This window comes from Pseudophryne corroboree, chromosome 2 (genome assembly GCF_028390025.1).
Source record: "Pseudophryne corroboree isolate aPseCor3 chromosome 2, aPseCor3.hap2, whole genome shotgun sequence".
NCBI lineage: Eukaryota > Metazoa > Chordata > Amphibia > Anura > Myobatrachidae > Pseudophryne > Pseudophryne corroboree.
Window position 1 is genome coordinate 43288425 of NC_086445.1, and position 21167 is coordinate 43309591.

General features: G+C 46.3%; 1 protein-coding gene across 2 annotated transcripts in view; it reads left to right on the forward strand.

Moving 5' to 3' along the window:
• Nucleotides 1-21167, forward strand: part of UVRAG (UV radiation resistance associated) — a 138038-nt gene that overhangs the window by 41430 nt on the left and 75441 nt on the right. The window lies entirely within an intron of this gene.

Below are 21167 nucleotides of genomic sequence, written 5' to 3' on the forward strand. Positions count from 1 at the left end.
TACAAGTATCTCTTTATAGTGGAATAGTGTACCACAACTCCAGTGTCTGCCAGATCTTCCTGGAGGGACCGTGCAGTCAAACGTGGATTTTGACTTGCTTTTCTCACAATCCTGCGAGCTGTTCTGTCTGATATTTTTCTTGGTCTTCCAGATCTACTTTAACTTCCACTGTTCCTGATGACTGCCATTTCTTAATTACATTCCGAACAGAGGATATGGGCATCTGATAACGCTTTGCTATCTTCTTATAGCCTTCTCCTGCTTTGTGAGCGTCAACTATTCTCAGTTTCAGTGTTCTACACAACTGCTTAGAGGAACCCATGGTGCTGATTGTTGGAGCAAGGTCAGATGAGTCTGGCCTTTTAAAACCTTTGAGATTGACATCACCTGGTCTTTCCAGACGATGATTGAGAACAATCCATGACACTGCCAGGTCTCAGCTGTCCAAAGGGGGCAGTACAAGGTATTAACTCTGCAGGGTGCCCAAACTTTTGCAGATGCCATTTCTCTAACGTCCTAGTGGATGCTGGGGACTCCGTCAGGACCATGGGGAATAGCGGCTCCGCAGGAGACAGGGCACAAAAAGTAAGCTTTTAGGATCACATGGTGTGTACTGGCTCCTCCCCCTATGACCCTCCTCCAAGCCTCAGTTAGGTTTTTGTGCCCGTCCGAGCAGGGTGCAATCTAGGTGGCTCTCATAAAGAGCTGCTTAGAAAAAGTTTTTTAGGTTTCTTATTTTCAGTGAGTCCTGCTGGCAACAGGCTCACTGCTACGAGGGACTTAGGGGAGAGAAGTGAACTCACCTGCGTGCAGGATGGATTTGCTTCTTAGGCTACTGGACACCATTAGCTCCAGAGGGATCGAACACAGGCCCAGCCATGGAGTCCGGTCCCGGAGCCGTGCCGCCGACCCCCCTTGCAGATGCCGAAGTTGAAGAGGTCCAGAGGTCCGGAAACAGGCGGCAGAAGACTTTCAGTCTTCATAAGGTAGCGCACAGCACTGCAGCTGTGCGCCATTGTTGTCGGCACACTTCACACCAGCGGTCACTGAGGGTGCAGGGCGCTGGGGGGGGCGCCCTGGGCAGCAATGTATAATACCTTTTTCTATGGCTAAAATACATCACATATAGCCCTTGAGGCTATATGGATGTATTTAACCCCTGCCATATATCGCAAACTCCGGGAGAAGAGCCCGCCGTTTTAGGGGCGGGGCCTATTCTCCTCAGCACACAGCGCCATTTTCCTGCTCAGCTCCGCTGTGAGGAAGGCTCCCAGGACTCTCCCCTGCACTGCACTACAGAAACAGGGTAAAACAGAAGGGGGGCATATTTTGGCAATATTTTTATATATTAAGCGCATATAACAGAAACAACACCTTTTTAGGGTTGTTTATATACATTTTTATAGCGCTTTGGTGTGTGCTGGCAAACTCTCCCTCTGTCTCCCCAAAGGGCTAGTGGGGTCCTGTCTTCGATAAGAGCATTCCCTGTGTGTCTGCTGTGTGTCGGTACGTGTGTGTCGACATGTATGAGGACGATGTTGGTGTGGAGGCGGAGCAATTGCCGGTAATGGTGATGTCACCCCCTAGGGAGTCGACACCGGAATGGATGGCTTTAATTATGGAATTACGTGATAATGTTAGCACGCTGCAAAAGTCAGTTGACGACATGAGACGGCCGGAAAACCAGTTAGTACCTGTCCAGGCGTCTCAGGCACCGTCAGGGGCTGTAAAACGTCCCTTACCTCAGTCAGTCGACACAGGTACCGACACAGATGAATCTAGTGTCGACGGTGAAGAAAGAAACGTATTTTCCAATAGGGCCACACGTTATATGATCACGGCAATGAAGGAGGCTTTGCATATCTCTGATACTGCAGGTACCTCAAAGGGGGGTATTATGTGGGGTGTGAAAAAACTACCTGTAGCTTTTCCAGAATCAGAGGAATTGAATGACGTGTGTGATGAAGCGTGGGTTAACCCCGATAGAAAACTGCTAATTTCAAAGAAGTTATTGGCATTATACCCTTTCCCACCAGAGGTTAGGGCGCGCTGGGAAACACCCCCTAGGGTGGATAAGGCGCTCACACGCTTATCAAAACAAGTGGCGTTACCGTCTCCTGATACGGCCGCCCTCAAGGATCCAGCTGATAGGAGGCTGGAAACTACCCTGAAGAGTATATACACACATACTGGTGTTATACTGCGACCAGCAATAGCCTCAGCCTGGATGTGCAGTGCTGGGGTGGTGTGGTCGGATTCCCTGACTGAAAATATTGATACCCTGGATAGGGACAGTATTTTATTGACTATAGAGCAATTAAAGGATGCTTTTCTTTATATGCGAGATGCTCAGAGGGATATTTGCACTCTGGCATCGAGAGTAAGTGCGATGTCCATATCTGCCAGAAGAAGTTTATGGACGCGACAGTGGTCAGGTGATGCGGATTCCAAACGGCATATGGAAGTATTGCCGTATAAAGGAGAGGAATTATTTGGGGTCGGTCTATCGGATCTGGTGGCCACGGCAACAGCCGGAAAATCCACTTTTTTACCTCAGGTCACCTCCCAACAGAAAAAGACACCGTCTTTTCAGCCGCAGTCCTTTCGTTCCTATAAGAACAAGCGGGCAAAAGGACAGTCATATTTGCCCAGAGGCAAAGGAAGGGGTAAGAGGGTGCAGCAAGCAACTACTTCCCACGAACAGAAGCCCTCCCCGGCTTCTACAAAGCCCTCAGCATGACGCTGGGGCTGTGCAAGCGGACTCAGGGGCGGTGGGGGGTCGACTAAAGATTTTCAGCACACAGTGGGCGCGCTCACAGGTGGACCCTTGGATCCTGCAGGTAGTATCTCAGGGTTACAAGTTGGAATTCGAAAAGTCTCCCCCTCGCCGGTTCCTAAAGTCTGCTTTACCAACGTCTCCCTCAGAAAGGGCGACGGTATTGGAAGCCATTCACAAGCTGTATTCTCAGCAGGTGATAGTCAAGGTACCCCTCCTACAACAGGGAAAGGGGTATTATTCCACACTATTTGTGGTACCGAAGCTGGACGGTTCGGTAAGACCTATTCTAAATCTGAAATCCTTGAACCTGTACATACAGAAATTCAAGTTCAAGATGGAGTCACTCAGAGCAGTGATAGCGAATCTGGAAGAAGGGGACTTCATGGTGTCCCTGGACATAAAAGATGCTTATCTGCATGTCCCAATTTACCCTTCACACCAAGGGTATCTCAGGTTCGTGATACAAAACTGTCATTATCAGTTTCAAACGCTGCCGTTTGGTTTGTCCACGGCACCTCGGGTCTTTACCAAGGTAATGGCCGAAATGATGGTTCTTCTACGAAGAAAAGGCGTATTAATTATCCCTTACTTGGACGATCTCCTGATAAGGGCAAGGTCCAGGGAACAGCTGGAAGTCGGAGTAGCACTAACCCAAGTAGTGCTTCAACAACACGGGTGGATTCTGAATCTTCCAAAATCTCAATTGACCCCGACGACACGTCTGCTGTTCCTGGGAATGATTCTGGACACTGTTCAGAAAAAGGTGTTTCTCCCGGAGGAGAAAGCAAGGGAGTTATACGAACTTGTCAGGAACCTCCTAAAACCAGGAAATGTGTCAGTACATCAATGCACAAGAGTCCTGGGAAAGATGGTGGCTTCTTACGAAGCAATTTCATTCGGCAGATTCCACGCACGAATATTTCAGTGGGATCTGCTGGACAAATGGTCCGGATCGCATCTGCACATGCATCAGCGGATAACACTGTCACCAAGAACAAGGGTGTCTCTTCTGTGGTGGTTGCAGAGTGCCCATCTGTTAGAGGGCCGCAGATTCGGCATACAGGACTGGGTCCTGGTGACTACGGATGCCAGCCTACGAGGCTGGGGAGCAGTCACACAGGGAAGAAACTTCCAGGGCGTGTGGTCGAACCTGGAGACGTCTCTTCACATAAATATACTGGAGCTAAGAGCGATTTACAATGCTCTAAGCCTGGCAAAACCGCTGCTTCAGGGTCAGCCGGTGTTGATCCAGTCGGACAACATCACGGCAGTCGCCCACGTAAACAGACAGGGCGGCACGAGAAGCAGAAGAGCAATGACAGAAGCTGCAAGGATTCTTCGCTGGGCGGAAAATCATGTCATAGCACTGTCAGCAGTGTTCATTCCGGGAGTGGACAACTGGGAAGCAGACTTCCTCAGCAGACACGACCTCCACCCGGGAGAGTGGGGACTTCATCTAGAAGTCTTCCACATGATTGTGAACCGTTGGGAAAAACCAAAGGTGGACATGATGGCGTCCCGCCTCAACAAGAAACTGGACAGATATTGCGCCAGGTCAAGAGACCCTCAGGCAATAGCTGTGGACGCTCTGGTAACACCGTGGGTGTACCAGTCCGTGTATGTGTTTCCTCCTCTGCCTCTCATACCAAAGGTACTGAGAATTATACGGCTACGGGGAGTAAGAACAATACTCGTGGCTCCGGATTGGCCGAGAAGGACTTGGTACCCGGAACTTCAAGAGATGCTCACGGAAGAGCCGTGGCCTCTACCGTTAAGAAGGGATCTGCTTCAGCAGGGACCTTGTATGTTCCAAGACTTACCGCGACTGCGTTTGACGGCATGGCGGTTGAACGCCGGATTCTAAAAGAAAAGGGCATTCCAGAGGAAGTTATTCCTACCTTGATTAAAGCCAGGAAGGAAGTGACCGCACAACATTATCACCGCATTTGGAGAAAATATGTTGCGTGGTGTGAGGCCAAGAAGGCCCCAACGGAGGAATTTCAATTGGGTCGATTCCTACATTTCCTGCAGGCAGGATTGTCTATGGGCCTCAAATTGGGGTCTATTAAGGTTCAAATTTCGGCCTTATCGATTTTCTTCCAGAAAAAATTGGCTTCAGTGCCTGAAGTACAAACCTTTGTCAAAGGTGTACTACATATACAGCCCCCGATTGTGCCTCCAGTGGCACCGTGGGATCTCAACGTAGTTTTGGATTTTCTCAAATCCCATTGGTTTGAGCCGCTCAAATCGGTAGATTTGAAGTATCTTACATGGAAAGTAACCATGCTACTGGCCCTGGCTTCAGCCAGGAGAGTATCAGAGTTGGCGGCTTTATCGTACAAAAGCCCATATCTGATTTTCCATTCGGACAGGGCAGAACTGCGGACGCATCCTCAGTTTCTGCCTAAGGTGGTTTCGGCTTTTCACTTGAACCAGCCTATTGTGGTGCCTGCGGCTACTAGCGACTTGGAGGACTCCAAGTTGCTGGACGTTGTCAGAGCATTGAAAATATATATTTCAAGGACGGCTGGAGTCAGAAAATCTGACTCGCTGTTTATCCTGTATGCACCCAACAAGAGGGGTGCTCCTGCGTCTAAGCAGACGATTGCTCGTTGGATCTGTAGCACAATCCAACTTGCACATTCTGTGGCAGGCCTGCCACAGCCTAAATCTGTAAATGCCCACTCCACAAGGAAGGTGGGCTCATCTTGGGCGGCTGCCCGAGGGGTCTCGGCATTACAACTTTGCCGAGCAGCTACGTGGTCAGGGGAGAACACGTTTGTAAAATTTTACAAATTTGATACTCTGGCTAAGGAGGACCTGGAGTTCTCTCATTCGGTGCTGCAGAGTCATTCGCACTCTCCCGCCCGTTTGGGAGCTTTGGTATAATCCCCATGGTCCTGACGGAGTCCCCAGCATCCACTAGGACGTTAGAGAAAATAAGAATTTACTTACCGATAATTCTATTTCTCATAGTCCGTAGTGGATGCTGGGCGCCCATCCCAAGTGCGGATTGTCTGCAATACTTGTACATAGTTATTGTTACAAAAATCGGGTTATTATTGTTGTGAGCCATCTTTTCAGAGGCTTCTTCGTTGTTATCATACTGTTAACTGGGTTCAAATCACAAGTTGTACGGTGTGATTGGTGTGGCTGGTATGAGTCTTACCCGGGATTCAAGATCCTTCCTTATTGTGTACGCTCGTCCGGGCACAGTACCTAACTGAGGCTTGGAGGAGGGTCATAGGGGGAGGAGCCAGTACACACCATGTGATCCTAAAAGCTTACTTTTTGTGCCCTGTCTCCTGCGGAGCCGCTATTCCCCATGGTCCTGACGGAGTCCCCAGCATCCACTACGGACTATGAGAAATAGAATTATCGGTAAGTAAATTCTTATTTTTTTGTTTTCTGTTCTTTTGAAAGTGTAAATGATGGAAATAAAATCAAACTTTTTTTGACATGTTATAAGAATGTCTAATCTGTCATTTGATGCCTTTTGGCAATTTTTCCATCTTTCCTTGGCTTCGTTTTGCACATTAAAATGAATTTTTGCCTGGGGTGCCCAAACTTTCAAACCCCACTGTAGTTACAGGATCTATGATTACATCAGTCGGCCCTAATATAATATAAGTACACTTTATCATTGGCTCAGGGTTCATGTTATGCATTTCTGAAGGGGCCCTGAGATCGTGGTCCTGCTTTGTGTCCACGAAGTAGAGTTTTATCCTCTATTATATAAATAACAATTGTCCGTATCGCTGTATACCGAGACTTCCTCTTACTCCGCCGTCAGTCAGTGTAATAGACTGTAGTATTAAAACAATAGAAAAATAGCAGCGCTAATGTGTGATCACCAATAAACAATAAGATGGATTGGATGAAAGGGAATTTACAACATTTATTAAAATACTCTGATAAAACACTAGTAAAATCAGCACATTCACCGACAGAGCTTTTCGATCAGTTATGTCCGTTCCTTTTGATATTAGCTGGACAACAATTGGTGTGGAAATTGATGTTTTTAGGAGCTGATGGCACAGTCCCAATAATTACATCACCGCTTTTGCACCGCTGGAGCCTTTGAAAAAGCTGCAGGGCCTGCAACGAAACGCGTTAAATGTCATCTCGATCACCGACTACGTGCTGCATTATCAGTGCCCAGACCAGACTGGACTCTTACAACAATTACTATGGTGAATGGACTCAACCTCAGGTTAACTTGTGACCTAGTCCGCAAGAAAGGTCCTCACCTGAATACGGAGCGTATTCAGGTGAGGACTTAGGACCACGGTACCAACCCCTAATTGAAGGACTTTCCAAAGGGACCTTTTCCTCCAGCGGTGCAAAAGCGGTGATGTAATTATTGTGACTGTGCCATCAGCTCCTAAAAACATCAATTTCCACACCAATTGTTGTCCAGTTAATATCAAAAGGAACGGACATAACTGATCGAAAAGCTCTGTCGGTGAATGTGCTGATTTTACTAGTGTTTTATCAGAGTATTTTAATAAATGTTGTAAATTCCCTTTCATCCAATCTATCTTATTGTTTATTGGTGATCACACCTTAGCGCTGCTATTTTTCTATTGTTTTACTGTTCCTTTGTTCTGCAGGACTGACTAATCCTGGGTTTTTAGCAGCAGCTTTAGAACAGTGACCCAGTTTGCGCCCGAGCATTTGTTAATAGACTGTAGTATGTGGGATAAACCAGACGTGCATTTAATGCGATTACCTATATAGGTAATCGCTATATGATTGCTGACACTAGTTACAACTTGTGTTTATATCAATCTATGGGAAGAATTAAATTTAGCGAGATGTGCTGCAGATCATCGCCACGATACCAAGCTGTATACATATCGGGTATACCTGGTAGTGCCAACATTGCCAGTTTCCCACAGTAAAAAGATAGTCATTAGGTCGACGGGGTCAAAAGGTCAACAGTCATTAGGTCAACACAAATTTTTTGGGGCGGCGATCTGTATTTTTTTTTTTTACCCCAATTTTTTTAATTGCATCCCCTTTCACCTTTTGGCTGTCGACATAATGACTGTCTATATTTTTAATGTCTATTTTCTGTATCCGAACCCTGCATCTTATGGGCAGATTTATTAACGTTTTACTAATGGTGATCGTTTGTGACATGGATAGTCCATTTTATGAAATGTGTCCCCTCGCGGGCTCGCCACGCTTCGGACTCGGTGGATCACTTCGCTCGCCACAAGGTTACTAAAAGTAATAGTTTGTGACATGGATAGTAAATGCAGCAAAAGTTGTAAAAATGTAAAATAAAAACCTAACAAAAAAAGTCTACCTTTTGACCCCATCGACTTAATGCATGTCGACCTTTTGACTGTAGACCTTTTTAGTGTAGATCTATAGGCCGGATACTCTGTGGCATATGGGATGTGAGGGAATCTTGCAATGCCGGCATGCGCACTGTGTGGAACAGCACATCATGCCCGTTACGTTGAATTTAATAATCCCCCCCACCCTCCAGTGCTTGGACTGTAACAAGCGTCTGCCACCTATCAGTTCAGTACAGATTATTATATGAATGAATCCGTAGTGAGACCGTTTATATCGGTGCACGCATTGTTTTCCTTTGCACAATCTTTTCATTCTGTAATATTTTAGCTGTTATGTTTTTGGGGATCCTTCAATTTTAATTGAAACAATGGATATTATGTTTTATTATATACTAGCGTTTGCCCGCGGCTTCGCTCACGTGGATGTCTGTTATTGCTCAGTGGAACTAATTTTACAAAGACAGTAGTGCCATCTGAGATGTATATATATTTTTTTATATTGTAGACATTGATTACAAAATGTCTTTGTAAACAATATTTGTAGTTTTTTCCTTCGGGGATTAACACAAAAAGATGAGCAAGCCACGTAAAGCTGCCCATGGGAGAAGCAGCTGGTCCTGAGATCTACTCCTGCAGCCCTGAGCGTTTGCCCCTGCGACTTGTTGATAGTCATAGCGAAGCAGATGCTTACAGGAAACTGAGGGATCTTGAATTGAAAAGGAAAATTGTTTGGGATAAACGTGGTATAAACATACTCTCGCCTGCGCCACATCTGGTTAGAACCTCCTACCTCATTTAGGTTCCTCTGCAGAGCAGTAACTGTGAGTGGGGTTCCGTTGCACAACTTGGGTGGAGTCGAGTTCCAAAGAAGCTTGATCGGAACACCAACATTCAGTGCGCTGGAAGTCGGGTGTCTGTTTTTTTTCTTTATTGCTTCTCTCCCTGATGTCACAATGAGATCATACATAGCTCACTTTCTTTCTAGGCCACTAAGCTATACAGTAAAAACACCATCCAAATTCATCCAGTAATTTTTGCGTGATGCTGAAAAAACGGACAAAAATTCTGAATTATTTTTTCCCCCCATCTCCATAGCTCATAAACAGTCCTTAGTACCACCCGCATCCCTTACAGTTTTATTATATGTACTAGGTGATTCATCGTGCCCTACGGGCGCTCTTCACACAGTCGAAAGGGGCTACGCCACCTTAACCCTTGCACGCCCTTGGGGCGTGCAATATTTTTATTATATCGAGTATCACCTCTAATCAGAATTGTGTGAGTGGTTAAATATTGCACGGACAAAGGGCGTGCGATGGTTAAGGGGTCGTAGCCCCTTGCAACGGCGTGAACAGCACACGCGTCGCCTGATAAATCACCTAGTAGGTGCTGTGGTTGGGGGAGTGGCGGGTGCGTGGGTGGGGGTCCAGAGCCACCGCGGGTGGGGGAGGAGCGGTTGCGGGGGTGCTGCAGGTGGGGGACGGGGTCCGGAGCCACTGCTGGTGGTGGAGGGGGGTGTGGGGGTGCTGCGATTGGGCCCAGAGTTACTGCGAGTGGGGGAGGGGCGGGTAATGCTTCTCCTCCTGGAAGCAGCTAAGCTGTTGTCCTCCCTTTGGCAGTGGCTCTCCCGGAGACTCGCACAGCAGCCAGTCACTATTGTTAGTGCCGGTGTCCCAACGCACCGCATTACAAGGAAGAAGATGCACCCAATAAACTACAGCTCCCAGCAGCCCTAGCACCAGAATGCTTCAGCGCTAAGTGCTGCTGGGAGCTGTAGTTTATTTAGTGCGTCTACTTCCCTGTAATGCGGCGCGTTGGGACACCGGCGCTAACAATAGTGACTGTCTGGCAGAACTGACTAACTCGCTGAATCAATGTAAAAGATGAGAGTGCTGTGCAGTGTCAGTGACACTGCACACCCACTGCACTGCACAGCACTGTCACCTTTTACATTGATTCAGCGTCCAGATATTACCCTCCGCGATATCACCCACTCTATCCGTTACATTAGCCATCTCGGGGCTTCCAGGCTGGCAGCCCAGGTGCTGTGTTGCGGAGTCAGGGCCTCTGGGGATCTGGGCGCAGCTGTGGCGGGGAGGCACTTCTGTGACATCACGCGCAGAGGAGGCTCCGGGGCTCAAGGAGTATGCGGCGCAGGAAGGGCTTTGAAAGCCTTCCGCTCATACTTGCCTACTCTCCCGGAAAGTCCAGGAGGCTCCCGTAAATCGTGTGGCACTCCTGGCCCCCGGGAAGTGGGCAAGTCTCCGGAGGGAGCAGCCACAATGTAGGCATGTATGCTTCCGCTGCGCTGCTTTCATACACATCAATGCCAGTGGCCGCAGCTTTTGATCCACCTGTGGCGTGGCTAGGGAGTGGGGATTGTTGATGCCGGAGGGGGCAGGCGGACTGGCAGCAGGACATAGGACGCTGCAGTAAAAGGATTCCCCCCGCCCCCCCCCCCCCCCCCCCCCATCTACAGTACAGAGACTTGCTGCAGATGCAGTGGCATACCCTCCAGCTGTACCTTTTTGGCAGGTACAGTGCCGTTTTTATGGTCTGTACCGATTTTTGACTCTCCAAACTTCCATTGAAAGTATAGGAAAAGGGGCGTGGCCACGCTGCTGTACCTATGGCCATGCCCCCTTTTCGAATTTGTACCGATTTTTATGTGTAAATTGTTGGAGGGTATGTTGCTGCAGATGCAGGGGGCCTATTTTGGGGTGTGGGGCTGGAGCTGCAGCTCCATCATCCCCATTGTTAATCCTGCTCTGGGAACACACAGCAGCTAAAGGGCAGAGCCTCCCATTGGATGTAACCTGTGTGGGAGGGCGTTTCTCGCCCAATCAGCTGTGGACTGGGTGTGACAGACCTGCTGCTAACCCAATGAGAGCTCCTAGCCCCGCCCAGCGTTATCCACACAGGCACAGAGTCACAGATCTGGGCTTATTATATAGGAGATATGTCCCAGAAGGAAAACAGTACTTCCCATAAGACAGCACACTTCTCTTATCAGTGGATTTGCGGGGAGTGCAACCCACTCTTTTCGGGGATATTTCTTAAACTATGGTTAGCCCCATGAATAGACTATAGTACAGTGATGGGGAACCTTTGGCACTCCAGCTGTTTTTGAACTACACATCCCAGCATGCCCTGCTACAGTTTTGCTATTTGGCCATGCTAAAACTGTTGCAGAGCATGCTGGGATGTATAGTTAAACAACGGCTGGAGGGCTGAAGGTTCCCCATCACTGCTATAGTATATTTGATCGAAGACTAGAGTATATTAATTTAATACTGTGATGCCAGATCGGACAATATCAGTTGTTACCCACACGTTTTACTCGGCACATGAATTATTATTATTATCCTTTATTGATATGGCGCCACAGGAGATTCACAGCGCCCAATTACAGAGTACACAAACAAATAATCAAAACAGGAAAACATGGACTTACATCTGAAGACAATACAGGACAAGTACAAGGTTTACAAACATGGCTACATCAGCAGATGACACTGACATAAGTGTCGGTGGCAGAAAACCGCAGGATTTGGTGCAGTCGAAGATTATTAATTTAAGAGAAGGGAAAGTAGATAAGGGTTGAGGGCCCTGCTCGTGAGAGCTTACATTCTACAGGATGTATGCACATTAATGCTGATGTTGGCACAACAGGTTTTTCTTCTACTTTTTTAATCTTGCAGGGTCAGACTCCATGTGGCTATAGAAAAATAATGTGACAGTCTATATAATCTGCAGTGCTGCTGTGACAGTCTATATAATCTGCAGTGCTGCTGTGACAATCCTATATAAACTGCAGTGCTGCTGTGACAGTCTATATACTTTGCAGTGCTGCTGTGACAATCTATAATCTGCAGTGCTGCTGTGACAATCGATATAATTTGCAGTTCTGCTGTGACAATCTATAATCTGCAGTGCTGCTTTGACAATCTATATAATTTGCAGTGCTGCTGTGACAATCTATATAATCTGCAGTGCTGCTGTGACAATCTATATAATCTGCAGTGCTGCTGTGACAATCTATATAATCTGCAGTGCTGCTGTGACAATCTATATAATATGCAGTGCTGCTGTGACAATCTATATAATATGCAGTGCTGCTGTGACAATCTATATAATCTGCAGTGCTGCTGTGACAATCTATATAATATGCAGTGCTGCTGTGACAATCTATAATCTGCAGTGCTGCCGATTGTGGGCTACTGGAGTTTACAATCTCATTTCCCTGTCAATGGGACATACATACAATAGTAACAGAAACTGTAAACCTAATTACTCCATGGGAGGAAATAGCGCAAATCGTAGGAAAGTTTTTGTTGCACACCTTGTATGGAGGAACTACTGTCCCCAGCAGTACTTTCTAGTATATCTTCAGCATCTGGCACACTAAAGGTTCTTGCGCATATTACATATGTGTTTACCTGTGTGATTTAGAGATGTTTTGTTTTATGCTTCTGTTACTGCCAACTGGGGAAGATGGTGGTATTGCTGTATGACTACGGTTGAGATGTACTAAGCCTTGAAATAAATTTCACAATGCTAAAGTGCCAGACAATCGGCTCCTAACTGTCACTTTTCAAATTCAGACTGTAACATGGCAGTTAGGAGCTGATTGGCTGGTTCTTTATCACCGTGAAATGTAACACTTTTCAAGTCTTAGTAAATCGCCCCCTATGTGTTATAGCGTAATGAGCACGTTTAACGCAGGCCACACATCAACAATCACAAAAAAATGATTCAGCGATTCTGCGTTATTTTCCCCGATTTAACATTTTCTCCAATCCAACAATATGCATCCATACATTGCAGATATTTTACAGTGATTTGCAGATCATTTTCATAATCAGATCCATCTGCGAATCTTGAAACTGACCGTAAATCAACTGAAAGGGTCATCATTGTACTAGGCTCTGGATTGTACTATTGTCGATATGGTCTGCAAACGCTGCCAATCTACAGACTTCAATATTCTGCAAATCCATTACCATGAATAACCTGACTCACTGATTGCCATCATTTTGTTCTTGGTCAGATCCGGCGATTTGGTGACCCCCATACAGTGCCGATTTTTAAACAAAATCATCTGCAAAACTCTGAATTGGCCCAATTGTTAAATGTATTGGCCTCTTTACCCTTATTGCCAGGCTGGATCAGTATGAGTATGCAATACGTGACACAACCTCATGTATCAGACTCTTATTGGGGTCGATTCAATTCGGCAACAGATGAATAGCTCCGGGAATTAGCTCCCGACGCTATTCAATTCAGCTAAAGTTAAGTCGGAGAATGCCCGTTCTCGCCGACTTAAAAGGTAGTTTTATCGGGAGAACGAGCATTCTCCGACTTAACTACCCGCGGCGATGCTGATTCCCGACAGAATCAGCCTCGCGCCGCCCGCACAGCAGCTCTTTTGTCGGTTTTCTTCTCTCACCCCCTGGGGCTGAGAGAAGAATTCCCGACAATTGCGGGTAACTAGTAGCTGAATTGAATAACGTCGGGAGCTAATTCCCGGCGCTATTCATCTGTTGCCGAATTGAATCAACCCCATTGTCATCTTGCGAGCTGGCCCTTCTGCCTGTGTCTGTTTATTACCCAGTCCTTGTATTATTACTTTGTCCTCAATTGTAAAGTACTTTGGAAATGATGGCTTTGTGTGATTTAAATGATAATAATGTAATAATCTTTCATACGTGTAAATCTCCACAAGGTGGCGCTGCCGCGCTGTGTAACAGGCTGCAGAGTGTGTATTGCGGTAATCCCTGTCATGGTGTTATCTGATAATAAGGAACTAAAACATCGCCTTACTGCTATTGGTGGTTCAGTCTGCACGGAATGCCCTTTAAATAATCCCCATGACCTCTCTGTGAGAGTAAGTTTATGTTCGCGGATAATCCCAGCTGCGTGTTTTTTGTTTTGCTTTTTCTCTTGTTTGAAGAGCCTCCTAAGAGCAGCCCATACAGACTGTCACTCACGGGGGATGTTGTATTAAATTTAGGCTATCGCTTGATACGTTTGACAAGATGAATCTCTCCCTCTCAAAGACACTTAGACCTTTAATAGGCCAGTATGGAAAGTCGTTGTCTAGGAATGCGCTGCTGGCTTCAGCCGCGCTCTGCACATCCTTCAAAGGGATTCGTGAAAGATAAATACAGAGCACTTAATGCGCTAATTTGTAAGCAATTACTGGAAACCTCATTCTTGCTCATTTTCTCTTGACGTTATTTACATTGTAAAAGTTTAAAGACAACAGAAGATTATACAGGAAGGTCTGCGATTTGAAATGGGATAGATTATATATATATATATATATATATATATATATGCGACTCTGTTCCATTCAGCGGCACTCGGAGACTTGTAGAATATCATAGAACGTGCTTTAATAAGTCATGGTGACAATCTGCATATATATAAAATTATTATACGAGACTCCGACTTAAATGTTTCACGTTGAGTCATTACTTCATGTATCAGAGACCCTGTTAGCCATGAGTTCTGAAATGAGAGACCTACCTCTGAACGTAGTTTTTTACCATTTTTGTAAGCGTCCCCTTCGCACGCAACATCTTCTACAGTGTATAATGGCAATAGTGATCAATGGCTTATTCAGTCACACTTCTGGTTTCCTTCTGCAACGTTTATTCAGTCTGTTGCCTTTTCTTTCTGTGTGTTTGTTTTTTAATTCTGTATTATATCGCTTTTGGAAGAATTGTTTCTTGATTACCTTGGATACATCATGGAATTGCTCTGCATTCAGTTCAGTACAGTAGTCAGAGCCGAGCTGTGCTACGTTGTGTCCACAAATTAGGCTGATGTGTATGGTATTAAAGGTTAGGTGAAAAGTACATTGTTTAAACAAATGGAGAGGGCATGTACAAGCTAAGCCAAATAAGTTCTAAAGGTAGAGCACCTTTTATGCCTTTACCAATAGAGGAGGTGTCATGTGGGATTGTCAAGTCATGAAATATTTAAAGGACTGTTAAGAATTGGTGTACACACTGATCCAAAATAAAAAGGCTTCCTTTTAACAGTGCACCCATGTGTGTAATAGTTCTCATACCCTCTTACTTGTGTGATGAGTTTCTTCTGTTTAATTATCTAGTAATTTTGGACCTGTCTTACTGTATATACCCTGTGTCAGGTTCTCTTCTCAGCTATCATGTTGCTGTCAGTGGTAGACGCTAGACTTGCACTGCGTGTGACACACACAATTTATTTATATGGCGCCACAAGGGTTCCGCAGCGCCAAACAAAATACATAAACAACTTGGCAGAATAAAAAAAGTAACTTAAAGTACAAGACAATGCAGGACAAGTACGTGATTTATATATACGAGTATGTCTGCATCAGAATGGCAGAGATCGAAGGTTAGGTGCCATCAGGGGGGGTATGGAGTAGAGCAGGGCTGGCCAAAGCAGTCCTCGAGTTCTACCAACAGGTCACATTTTCCAGACCACCTAGCTGGTGCACAGGTGTAGTCATTACTAATTAAGACGTGCTGCATTCATTCCTAACTGACAGTTCTACAGATCTCCAGGAGGCCTGGGAAACATGAACTGTCGGTAGATCACGAGGACTGGTTTAGGCAGCCCTGGAGTAGATGATAGTCTATGTGGCGTATCCAATTAGCTGTGATAATGTACTGTGGCTAAATGACTCCCCTGGGGCTATCCCGTTGGCTCCGATGCCGGCGCTGACCAGGGATTTTGATTCCAAAAACCCGATAAATAATAGCTGCCGCAAAAAACACACACGGTCCACGGCTTTTTGTGGACCCTATGGGCCATATGCAATTGCGGACGAATTGCCGCAAATGTCGAAAAACGGGGCATTTTCGACAGAGAAAACTGATTCGACAATGCAATACAGTACTTTTCGACAAAAAAACGGCCGTTTCAGATTCGACTTTTTGCAATTCGACATTTGTCAAAATGCGGCCTTTCGACAAAAGTATATTCAATTGAAGAATGTCGATTCGACAACAGTGCTTTTCGACAGTCATTTCGTCAATTTCAGTCCGCCTCATTTTGCTGGCGAGATCTAATTAAATTTTTTAAAATCATGTTTTGTTTTTTTATTGCTAATAGCATATCTATTTATATTACAAGGGATTATCTACTTGGTTTGTCTATTTAGGAGCCACAAGTATTATTTAATAGATTTTTTAAAAATATATATATATTTTTTTAACTGACTAAAATAATATGGAGAGATCAGAGCATGTTTTTCGGTGGGAATGGGTTAAAAATCCTGAAAAAAATGCGTGGGGTCCCCCCCCTTCCCCCCTCCTAAGCATAACCAACCTCGGGCTTTTTGAGCTGGTCCTGGTTGTAAAAATACGGGGGGGGGAATGACAGGGGATCCCCCGTGTTTTAACAACCTGCACCGGGCTCTGCGTCCGGTCCTGGTGCAAAAAATACGGGGGACAAATGACGTAGGGGTCCCCCGTATTTTTCACACCAGCACCGGGCTCCACTAGCTAGAGAGATAATGCCACAGCCGGGGGACACTTTTATACCGGTCCCTGCGGCCGTGGAATTAAATCCCCAACTAGTCACCCCTGGCCGGGGTACCCTGGAGGAGTGGGGACCCCTTCAATCAAGGGGTCCCCCCCCCTCCAGCCACCCAAGGGCCAGGGGTGAAGCCCGAGGCTGTGTGTCCCCCCCCCCCCCCCCCCCCCCCCATCCAAGGGCGGCGGATGGGAGGCTGATAGCCAAGTGTAAAAAAAAAAGAATATTTTTTGTAGCAGAACTACAAGTCCCAGCAAGCCTCCCCCGCAAGCTGGTACTTGGAGAACCACAAGTACCAGCATGCGGGGGCGGGAAACGGGCCCGCTGGTACCTGTAGTTCTACTGCAAAAAAAATACCCAAATAGAAACAGTACACACACACACACACACACCGTGACAGTAAAACTTTATTACATACATGCACACCGACACACATACTTACCTATGTTGATACAAAGTGTCGGTCTTCTTCACCAGTGGAATCCACGGGTTACCTGTAAATAAAACTATACTCACAAAAATCCAGTGTAGATCGGTCCTCTTCTGCTTGTAATTCACGTACTTGGCAAAATGATAAAACGCAAAACCCGATCCACGCACAAAGGGGTCCCATGTTTACACATGGGACCCCTTTTCCCGACTGCCGGGACCCCCCGTGACTGCTGTCAAAGAGGGTCCCTTCAGCCAATCAGGGAGCACCACGTCGTGGCACTCTCCTGATTGTCTGTGCGCGTCTGAGCTGCAGGCGGCGCATAGCACATAGGCGCTCCATTATATTCAATGGTGATAACTTTGCGGTCAGCGGTTGACGCAAAGTTCCCCCCATTGGATACAATGGAGCGCCTATGTGCTTCATTGTATCTCGAGTGCGCCGCCTGACAGCTCAGACGCGCACAGCCAATCAGGAGAGTGCCACGACGTGGCGCTCCCTGATTGGCTCAAGGGACCCTCTTTGACAGCAGTCACGGGGGGTCCCGCCAGTCGGGGAAAGGGGTCCCATGTGTAAACATGGGACCCCTTTCAGTGCGTGGTTCGGATTTTGCGTTTTATTATTTTGCCAAGTACGTGGATTACAAGCAGAAGAGGACCGATCTACACAGGATTTTTGTGAGTATAATTTTATTTACAGGTAACCCGTGGAGTCTACTGGTGAAGAGGACCGACACTTCGTGTCAACATAGGTATGTATGTGTGTCGGTGTGCATGTATGTAATAAAGTTTTACTGTCACGGTGTGTGTGTACTGTTTTTATTTGGGTATTTTTTTTGCAGTAGAACTACAGGTACAAACGGGCCCGTTTCCCCCCGCATGCTGGTACTTGTGGTTCTCCAAGTACCAGCTTGCAGGGGAGGCTTGCTGGGACTTGTAGTTCTGCTACAAAAAACAATATTCTTTTTTTTGACACTTGGCTATCAGCCTCCCATCCACCGCCCTTGGATGGGGGGGACAGCCTCTGTCTTCACTCCTGGCCCTTGGGTGGCTGGAGGGGGGGGACCCCTTGATTGAAGGGGTCCCCACTCCTCCAGGGTACCCCGGCCAGGGGTGACTAGTTGGGGATTTAATGCCACGGCCGCAGGGACCGGTATAAAAGTGTCCCCCGGCTGTGGCATTATCTCTCTAGCTAGTGGAGCCCGGTGCTGGTGTGAAAAATACGGGGGACTCCTACGTCTTTTGTCCCCCGTATTTTTTGCACCAGGACCGGACGCAGAGCCCGGTGCTGGTTGTGAAAATACGGGGAATCCCCTGTCTCCCCCCCCGTATTTTTACAACCAGGACCGGCTCAAACAGCCGAGGCTGGTTATGCATAGGAGGGGGGTCCCCACGCATTTTTTTTTCAGGGTTTTTTTAAACACTTTTGTGCCGTCCATGAAGTCGAATCCAGGAAACACACTATCGTCAATTGGTCCGTTTTTCGACAGCGGGACTGTCTAATCCGTTTTTTATTGAATATGTCGAATTCGGGTCCCGGCGGAAGGGTGTCTGACTGTCGACTTGTGTCGAATTAAAAAACGGTCGAATTCCAGCCGGGATTCGACCGCAGTTGCATATACCCCTATGTGTTTTTACACGATTACTAGTAATTCGCCATGAAAAAAAGAGCTATAATTGGATAACCCAATAATGGCCATCAGGCTTTATGGCGATTAAAAGCCCATGTTTTTTTTTTTTTTTTAGTACTGCAAATTACCGCTGCTGATAGGATACCTCTCTAAGTATGAGAAGGAAACGCACATGAGGGGCGAGAGCCCTGCTCGTGTTAGCTAACATTCTAATGGGGAGTGGCAGATGGGGTAGACAGAGCACAGCCATCCTCCACTATTAAATAGATGTTAATTATTTATGTAATAACTTTCCCCCCAATAGTGCTCAAAGCACATTATGCTGTCTGGAGAGTTCTGGCAGACCTGTTTAATTATCAGAGAAAGTTGATCAGACATGCAATGCACTACAGACACCCACAGCCGGGCCTGTCTAGTAACGGGCACCGGGTACTATTGCATGTCCATGAATCACATTGATATACGGTATCCCAGCTCCCTGACATGGGTTTAAGTGCATTTTTATACTGTGTCAAAGTTCTATATTGTGTTATCAGACGTGTATGAAGCATAGCGTGGGAATGTGTAACTCTGACAACTGCTTGTTATTGACCATGTGTTAGGTTTTTATTCAGTGTGTAGACATGCAGCATTTAATGGTGCGGCAGTAATAGGAATACTGTAATACAGATTATCCAGAGTGGTTTTGTTGCATCTGCTGCCCCTAGTGGAGGGCTGTGAATCACAGGAAAATGCAGTTATATACATGGAGTCCCTGTTTAGTGTAGTCCCGTAGTTTATAATGATGGCTATGACATTATGCAGTTCATTTTACTGGGAATGATAGGAGTCAGTGCAAAGGGCCACTGCAGAAAACCTGGCCTGACTTGGCAGATCAGTGCCACTCGTAGACCATTGTACAGGCGGACTATCTTATTTTGCCAGTGCCCGTCTGTATGAGTATACAGTGCTTTACTAATCTGAGCACGCCTCTTAATAAATAGCCACGGCGCACCCCTCTTACGGCCCCCCACGCCGGGCGAGGATATTATGCGCTTTCCCGTGCCTGAATTAAGTAGAACTGTCCTTTGTGTTCCTGCCAGCTGCACATTAATTATTTTTGTAATGTGTTAAGTATGGAATTCCATCTGAATCCCTGTAATAACACGGCTCCGTCTCACGTTTGTGGCAGCGCAGGAACTTCCACGCGTTGCGTGTACGTGAGCGGAGCGGTTTCCTCTGCCAGTTAAGCATGTCTGCCGGAGGCATGTTTCTTAGACGTTTGCTATGTTCCTTCCTGACTGAATGCCTGTCACTGGTGCAGTCATTATTAATACTCTGTGATGGTTTCTCTAAGCCCCCGGCCCTCGCAGGAGATCCCCCTCTGTACAGCAAGTTACTTCTTGATGGTTCACTGCAATCTGATACGGTTGAGTGAGGCTGCTGCAACCATATGTTTCAGCTTGGTTCCTATGAAGGATGTATCGGAGTACGATTTCAGTATCAATGTTTCATCGTTTGTAACTTTTCCTCTCACTGCTTTTAACTTTACGCCGTCTGCAGCAAAAGTGTATTAGACCTTCAGCAATCAAATAGTATGCTATTACCGGGCATTTATTCTGAGATTACTGATGGGTTCTCAAGGCGCCCAAAAGGTCCAGGTTATAAGGATTTCTATGGCTGAGCACAGATGGTTAAATCAAATGAACTGAAGTCCAAGTTAGGTCATCTGTGGCCACGCATGGTTATCCTTAAAACCTGGACCGTTAGGGTGCCTTGTGGACGAGTTTGAGAACCTCTGGCCTATAGAAATCGGTTTTATTTACCTTCCCCCAATGGCCCTCTAACCCTAACCCTTTTTCCCGCAGCCTAAACGTGACCCTGACCTGACCGGATCCCGGGTGAAGACCATTTTGTATTTTAGATGTAGTGGTCCTTTTAAAAGGTTTTGAAAAAAAAAAAAAAGTGTGTATGAAAATACATGAAAACAGCAATTCTGTGTCGGCCAGCGGCTATGTCTATGCTGGCAGTAGGGATGAGCTGTATGTTAGAAATTCCCATCAGTTTACCATATGTGTCCCCTGTGTATGGATCAGCATTGTAGAACAATCTTCAGTAATGCCACTCCTATGATAGATCAGGGGTTTAACATTACACTGGATCAAATTATATGCGATGTGCGGGATCAGTGCACTTCCGCAGATGGCTCGCGCCCTCGGCAGGTGTGGATGCATGCAGTGTGTATATTATAGGAACAAAGTGTCTCGGTTGCATCGCTTTACAATGCTGTTTCTTCACCTACGCATTTAATCCCAGAGCGAACGACTCTTACCTAACCAAGTACCACTGCCCTCTATAAACAGAGCGAGGGTAGAGTCATTTCACACTTACAGAGAAAGCGGGCGGCACACTCACCATATTGTTTTTATTCTTGCTATCGCTCATGTATTACATTTGTTTAAGTCATTGAACCATGGAGAAAATAGTTTCAGGCTTTCTATTCTCACAGCT